Source organism: Carassius auratus, chromosome 5 (genome assembly GCF_003368295.1).
Source record: "Carassius auratus strain Wakin chromosome 5, ASM336829v1, whole genome shotgun sequence".
Lineage (NCBI taxonomy): Eukaryota > Metazoa > Chordata > Actinopteri > Cypriniformes > Cyprinidae > Carassius > Carassius auratus.
The window spans coordinates 9,082,895-9,091,125 of NC_039247.1; the positions used below are offsets into that span (position 1 = coordinate 9,082,895).

Here is an 8,231-nt window from a genome sequence, read left to right on the forward strand (position 1 = left end):
TAATCCTTGGCTTTTTTTTTCCGTGTTTTAGGAATAGATAATAAATCATGCAGGTGTGCTCTTTCCTGCTCTATAGTACCTAACATCAATACTCTACAAGCTAATACTCGCAGCAGCTGACTCCTCGCCAGATAGTCTTAATATATATCTTAAATCTTAATATATATATATTTGAATATGAAATATAAACTACAGAAATACTACAAAATTGTAAAAAAAAAAAAAAAACCTGTCAAGGTGAATCTCGAGAGGTTATGGATCTCTGATGCTTCAGTTTCTCTGAGTTTAGTGGTGTTTGTAGCCGTGTCAGCCAACACTTTGAGCTGTCTAAACCACATTTTCGTCAACAGAATGGCTCCTCTGGGTATGACACCCTGTGATGCCCTGGCAGGACCCATTCATTTAAGGCAACGAGGAGTCGTTACCAACAAATACTAGGTCTATAATGCAATTTACCAAAAAGGGCCTCTACGACTGTTCGTAGTTTTACGTGCATCGTCACTCTAGTTAAATGTTTCCATTAAAAGTTGCAAATCCCATGTGTTCAAGATAAAAAAATCTTAACTTTCTGGGAAAATGGCGCAAAAGTATGAGTAATAAATTATTGGTGCAACTGGGGAAGCCTGATGTTTTGGAAAGCAATTTTGTGCTGACTTACTTTTTATTGCGCATCCAGCAAAGTTTTTCCATCATAATTTGTGCACGTTCAATTCCCAGCCAAAATAACTAGAAATCTCAACTGAGCGTGTATGTTTTTTCTATTTGCATTTTCAAATTTTTGCATCTTGGCATTTCCATCCAGCTTTTGTATACGACATCCCAAAATCGGTCTACAAATATGTGGATGGAAACATGAAAGCAAAATTAACTTGAAACGCAAGCATAACCAATGTTTAAATTTATCTAAAAATTACTTCAGTTTATGTGTTCGCTTCAGTTTAACTATGCAATTTAGATAACAATTCATTTTGCTCATGTTAAAAAGAATAGTTCACTCAAAATTGAGAATTTGCAGAAAATTGTCTCATTTTCAGGCCATCCCAAGACGTATGTGAGTTTGTTTCTTCGTCAGATTTGGAGAAATGTAGCATTCCATCACTTGCTCAACAGAAGATCCTCTGCAGTGAATGGGTGCCGTCAGAATAAGAGTCCAAACAGCTGATAAAAACATCACAAGTAATCCACATCAATCCAGTCCATCAGTTTAAGTCTTGTGGAGTGAAAAGCTGCATGTTTGTAAGAAACAAATCCATCATTAACACATTTTAACTTCAAACCGTTGCTGCAGGCTCAAATAGGAGTCCTCTATCCATAATACTGCGTTCTCCATTGGTGAGCAAATGGTTTAACGCTAAATTTAGCCAAATATTTAAATGTTCTAACAAAGAACCAAACTCACCTACATCTTAGATGGGTTGAGGGTGATTAAATTCTCAATTTTTCATTTTTGAGTGAACAATTCCTTTATTGATGTCATGCAATGCCCTTGTTGGAGATGCCAAAGTTGGAGATGTTCAAAGAGTTCAAGACGGCGCTTTATGATCACTTGCTGCTCGACTCTAGTGTGAAACAGAAACTAAAGGCCACAGATCGCCATACACCCCACCAGCGTCATGGAATCAGGCACATGAAAATGTAAACACAGTCAATACCTTGAAAACTAAATGACAAAAGATTATTTAGCACTGCTAAACCCCAGCGACGCTCGCCGTAAAAACGACGTAGCAGCTAAACGCAAATCTCTGAGATGAACTCAACTGTGGTTATTAATCAGAAACCTGCATTTGCCAGTTATTTAAACGTAATAAAGAAGGAAGAAGTAAATTTCTTGTGATCCCAATTTTTTCCTCTCTCTCTCTCTCTCTCTATGCGCTTTGCAGGACGGAGTTGGAACACTCCAAACAAACAAGGTTTTGCCCGCCCGGGACAAGCGCCGCCATGTTGTCTCCACAACGTACGCACACAGGAACTTGGCTGTGTTTTGGGTAAGTGCGCACGTCCGGTGGAGAGCTGGAGCCCGTGCTGTCGCTAGACGGAGAAAACGCGGAACCAAAGGCAGGGAGGCTCTGGGAATTCTCCTGCACCAACCGAACCAGCGGATGATCCTCCGGAAGAGACGGAGACAGACGGGCCAGAAGAGACGGAGAGAGCCTCGGCGTAGTGGGCAAACTCGCGCCCCACAGCGTCGGCTGCGGATTGCTGGGCGGCGCCGTCATCATTAGCCCGTCGTATTCCCGCAGGATCTTCGGGTCCCAAGGGCAACTGGGAATCACCAAACCAGAACGTGCCTCCGCTGCTGCCAGGACTGAGATCCGCCACTGCGCTGCCTTTCCCGCTGTAGTGGGACTCGCTAGAGTTGCTTCCGAGCGAGCTGGAGCTGTCGTTGCGATTCCCTGCAGCATTGCTGTGGAAGTTTGAAACGCCGCCGGAGAAGAGCCAGGCTCCGTTGCCGCCCGACTCGAAACCAACATCGGTGCCGTTGTAGTGGAAGTCGTCATCATCCACACTGGTGTCCAAGCTTCCTGCGGTTCGCATCGCAATATGGGCTTCGATTTCCTCCCGAGCTCGGTCTACGTTCTCAGGCATCCCGGTCACCTCAAACACCGGTTCTTTGTCGCGGCTTGGCGTGACGATGTAGGTGTGGGTTTGCTGCTGGATCCTCTTGATAGTCGCTCCTTTCGGCCCCACCACGAGCCCTACCATTCGATACGGCACCCGAACCTGGATGGTGGTCTGTCCCGGATGACAAGGAACGCCGTTGTGACCTGTGCTCGGCACCACTTTGTTTCGGGACGCCCGGATGAGAGAAAAATGCTCAGCCGCGGAAAGAATCTCACGCTTTGCCATAATGACGTCTTCCTTCCGGCCGGTCACTACAAACACTGGTTCCTCTCCTCTCACGGGGGTTTTGATGTAAGTGTTGGTCTTTGCTCTTAGAGCTTTGATCTTGCAACCTGAGGAGAGCAGAAACACAAAGCCGAGTCAACACATTCCTAGTTTAAGAAGACATCTATAAATCAATCACAGTGATAGACAAGTGATCTCTTCTCAGGAGTAATTAGAGCAGTCCTGGATGCTGATTGGTCGATACTAACATACTTGAAATAGTAACAGGGCTTGTCAGTGTGCTAGTTCAGTTGTTAGTATTACACAACTTGTTTTCCTGCAGTTCAGTGAAGAAACATCACAACATTACAGATAAGTGAGGCAGCTGAAATCTTTAGTGTAGTTCACACATGCACATGACACATGCAGTTCAATGAGGTCAATGCAAGCATATATTATTAAAACCATTTTCATAATGGTTTCATAATGAATGCACACATATTGGGAAATTGGCCCACACAATTTACAAATAATTATGATAAATTATGATCAGGCTTATTACTAATATTATTATTTCTCTTGTTGTTTTTGTAAACTTAAAAAAAGTTTTTATTTATATTTTGCATTTTTTTATAAAAAAATTTTAGTTCGTTTGCGTAATTGTGTTGTTGTTTTTTCCGCATTTTTTGTAGTTTTTGGTTTTATTTATATGTCTATTATTATTATTATTATCTAGTTTATTTACAAACATCTAGTCTTTTATGAATTTTTATTTTAGTTTTAGTTACTTTAGTATATCAAGTTAGTTAGTTATTTTAGTTAAACTAATTTAAAATGATAAATGATGGAAACTAGCTGAAATACAAATTGTTAATTAATTTCAGTTGACATTTATTTTAGTTTTAGTAATGAAAAAAAAAAAAATGTTTTTTTATGGTTTCAGCTTGAGTTTACTATAATAACCCTGGTTCAAACTTTATTCAGGTATCAAAATATACTAACTTTTTTTAACGTCTGACATCTGGTGAATTTAAAACCTTTTGGTAACTAAACTTACGCTTAAATATAAAATACAAAATATATTTTTGTAACTTAATATTTTTATATATATGTATGTATGTATGTATATATATATATATATATATATATATATATATATATTTTTTTTTTTTTTTTTGTTTGTTTGTTTTTTTCTTGAGGTGAGGTGTGAAAATCAGAAGGGTGAGTACAATATGAATCACTAATCCAGCTGGCCTCCTTACTGTTGAACACTGAGATGAGTCACAATATTAGAATATCAAACATGAAACATTAACGATCAAACAAACCCACCCTGTCGGCCAACTATCTCTGCCACATGTTCAGAAGTGGGCACCATCACACCACTCTGTTGTGTTTACGCTCTTCCTCCTGGTGTTGAGTGCACACCTCTCACCCTCCTGCATCATCATCATCATCGCCATCATATTCCCCTGAACCGGGTAACCCTGGGACTCGCCCGGCCCGTCCTGGAAGAGCCCACCGGTCCCCGGTGCCCCGGCATAGAGCTGACCTGAATCAGTATCATGTCTGATGTTGTTGTTGTTGTTGTTAGTGGTGGTGTTTTCCTCCTCGGATCCAGTTTGGGATAAGGGCTGGAGGTCCAGTACCGCACCCAGGACACCCAGATGAGAAGTATCATGTTGTTGTGATGGACTCTTCATCCTCCCGGAGGCTCATCCGGCTCAGGTTGTGTACCGGTACCGGGAGGTCCGGTTCAGTATCGTCGGACTCCAGGAGTTGAGCTGTGTTACTGGGCATGCTCGACCAACAACGTGTCCTGCTTTCACTGCGGGACACACAAAACAGACAAAAAGTGCCTCAACGATGAGTTATCCACACTCCTGTTACTGCATTCAAGTGTAGAGAACCCGAATATGCGATTTTTAAAGTGTATTTAAACTTACAGCTGATGTTTTTAGCAGCGGCAGCTTGTGGTTCCGTGACCCTGTTCTGCTGGATCTCTTTGTTTACGGTTCTTCGGGGATCCTCGGGCGGGTTCGTGAACAGCCGATCAGTGCGCGCAGCGCCTCACACCGGCGCGGAAGAACAGCGCATTGTTCGGTTTAGCAGCAAAAACATTTAATTTACATTTTTTTATTTAATTTTATTTGTTGTGCCTTAAAACACTTTAGAGAAACTATAATCATAAATTATTGAGACTTTTTTTAAATGATAAAATATTTTAAATAATAATATAACAAAAATATGAATCAACATTATTCAGTTGCTCGTTTTGTACTTTCACTTATGCTTTAGGCTTTTGTTTCCTATTAGGAATTTTCTATTGAAATTCAATATCGTTGTTGACATTTATAAAGAATAACTCTTTGGGTTTGAGACTTTAGTCTTTGCAACTTTACAGATCTTTTTTTATGCACCAAGAGCTTGTAACACTCCAAATAGAAAGGAAAACTTGAAATCGCATCATATGACCCCTTTAAAGGAGAAAAGGGTGAGTGTTCTTGCATGGCCTCATCAGAGTCCAGACTTCAACCCCACTGAAAAAAAAATCTGTGGAATGACTTGAAGACTTCAGTCCACAAATGCTCACCATATTGAACTGAACTTGAGCAGTTTCTGCAAAAGAGAGTGGGCAAATACAGCAAAGTCTTGTAGAGACTGATACAAATCCCAACAGACTAAAGGCTGTAATTAAACTAAAAGGTGGTTCAACAAAATACTGACACAAGGGGCTTATCCTTTTTCCAACTCAGTGATTGTTTTATTTTTATTTTTTCTAACATGTTGGCGTTATATCATTAACTTGCATGTTATAAAGTTGCACTGACTAAAATACAGCTGGATAAAACAAAAAACGGTCAGTCTTCATTTCAAGCTGCAAAGCAACAAAGTGTGATTATTTTAAAGGGGGTGGGATTCTTCATAAACGCTGTGTGTGTGTGTGTGTGTGTGTGTGTGTATATGTATGTATATATTCAATATGTTCTGTATAAATTGCATAAACATGCTAATAACATGTTTGACATTATTTTCACACCAATTAATCACATTTCCCCCAAAATATATAGAACAATATATACAATAGGTTTTATTTACAATTAATGCAGATATCCAGGTAAACCCAAAGGGATACACATACTTTTTTCCTGCAGCTGTAATGAATCTCTCTCTGTTAATGGTCTCATATATGTATTTTGATTATATGTCATTAATAATGTCTACAGGCTGTCTCTAAAGCAGCGAAGTTACTGCTAAATTCTGATGCTCCGGCCGTCCCGTCTCCTGAACAGGCATTTTACAGTCCCGTACCGGTCAGACAGATTAGGAATAGTGTAAATGGATGTGCACTCAGTGAAAAAGATACATGTCTAATGGAGTGGTTTGAGTGTGCATGCTTGAGTTAGTCGGAGTGTGTGTGAGGTCAGATGTGTCCATTAACAGAAGAGCGTCTAATGCCCCCTCTGCTCTGGATCATTAGTGCCGGGGCCTATTTCCATTACTAATGATCGCTGCATTATTTTAAAAAGTCACAAAGCACAGCACTCATCCATTTTACTGTCAGGACCGAAAACCCTAGGTAATTATTCTTTATGTTATATTTCAATATTCACTTACAATAATGCAGCAGATGCTGGACTCAGCTTTAATCAAATCATCTTTCATTTGCCATTGAAGCTGCCAAACTTCCTCTAGAGGGGGAAGAACTCTTTATCAAAGTGCAACGCCATCCATCATGGTGCATCTCTGTTTCTCTCTCCCCTCTCAGGTTTTGCTTGTTGATCACACATATTCCACCCATTTTAAAGTCCTTTTGGTAAATTAAAATGGTCATATTTTTACACTTTCATAGCACTTTATTTTATTTCCCTGGACCACTTAGCTGTGCTCAACAAGCTTCATCAAGGTTAATTAACCATTTTCATCAAGGTTTCATTATGAATGCACATTGAAAGTTGTGTCAATGTCTATGACATTGAAAGTTTAGCCTGTACAGTTCACGATTTATGATGACGAATAACCATCTATTATGGCTTATACTCAATATCAGTTTTGTCTTTTTAAAATAATGTATAATTCAAATATAATTTCTAAAATGTTAAATAGACATCAGGTTATAAAATATACTATAAAAATGGTTAGCCATTTTTTTTGTTTTTGTTTTTTTACTTGTGAAATCTGACAAACCTCTAAATTAATGAAAATGTGAAAATTACAAAATCATTTCAAAAGTAATTTATAAAACTTAACAGTTCAAAGTGGAATAAGATTTTGAAATATACTAGAAAATTAAAAAATGTACTTATGAAATCTGGCAGAATAAAAAATTAATGTTTTAATGTATAAAGATTTAAAATATAGTGTTAAGTTGGTAAAATAATTACATGAATAAGTTTATTAATATTGATAATGTGTTTATATTATATTTGAGTGTGGTTGTCAACCTCATTAAAATAACAAGATTTGTTATATATTTCAAATATTAATTTAGCAGACATTCTGAAGTTTTCCTTTTACTGTACTGAGACTTCAGATCATCTAATCATATTTTCCGAATTATGAAGTGTTTTTTGCAGTTTTGTTTCAATACAGTGTAAATGGTCTTAGTGGACTTTGAATGTTAAAGCATGTGTTTCCCTTTAAAACATAAGCCTGTATTATTATGTCTGATTAAAGTGTTGATAAGTGAGAATTGAGCTTAACAAACATTCAAGGTGAAAGGATTGAAATGACAAAAATATTTATTGTAAAATACATTTGGTTTTGCCATTTTGCAGGAGGAGCTGTCATCCTCTCAGAAGCATAAAGGTGTGCATTTCAGGAAGATTTCAGGACGGAGAGAGCAGGTAAAGTGTAGAGACAGACCTGGACCAGGACAGTGTGATCTACAGGAGTGAGTCTGATTGATGCATACGTTCTCAGCTGCAACACAACAGCATTTGCATTGTCTTACAAAATGTTTTCTGAAGCATCTGGACTTGGTTTGCCGTGTGCAGATGCTTCAGAATCAATTTTACAGACGAAACACCCACAGACCAACCGCAGTCTGTTCGCTGACCGTCTGATGAACACTGCACTCAAAAACACTTCTTCAATCTAATCTGATTGACTAACCTTTCCTCAAATTATGGAAGTAAGTCACACTTACAAACTACTGGGTTGATATGATAAGTGTTTGAGGAAGACCTAGTCAAGGATTTCCAGTTTAATTACATAAACTGTTGAAATTAGATTGTTTTGTTTGAGGCAACAGAGCACTGCGGTGTCTTTTTTATAGGTCAACCCGGAAATTAGCATCACACTGCTGCTTCCCTCGACAAAACCCAGTAGGATTTTTCTATTGGCTTTTGGATTATTGCTGAAAATAACTCTGTGTCAAGCAAAGATTCTTACATGTTATGTTC

General features: G+C 38.6%; 1 pseudogene; it reads right to left on the reverse strand.

The window, feature by feature from the left end:
* Window positions 1-1,334: 1,334 nt before the first annotated feature.
* On the reverse strand, window positions 1,335-4,798 carry LOC113073768 (RNA-binding E3 ubiquitin-protein ligase MEX3C-like; annotated as a pseudogene).
* Window positions 4,799-8,231: the final 3,433 nt, after the last annotated feature.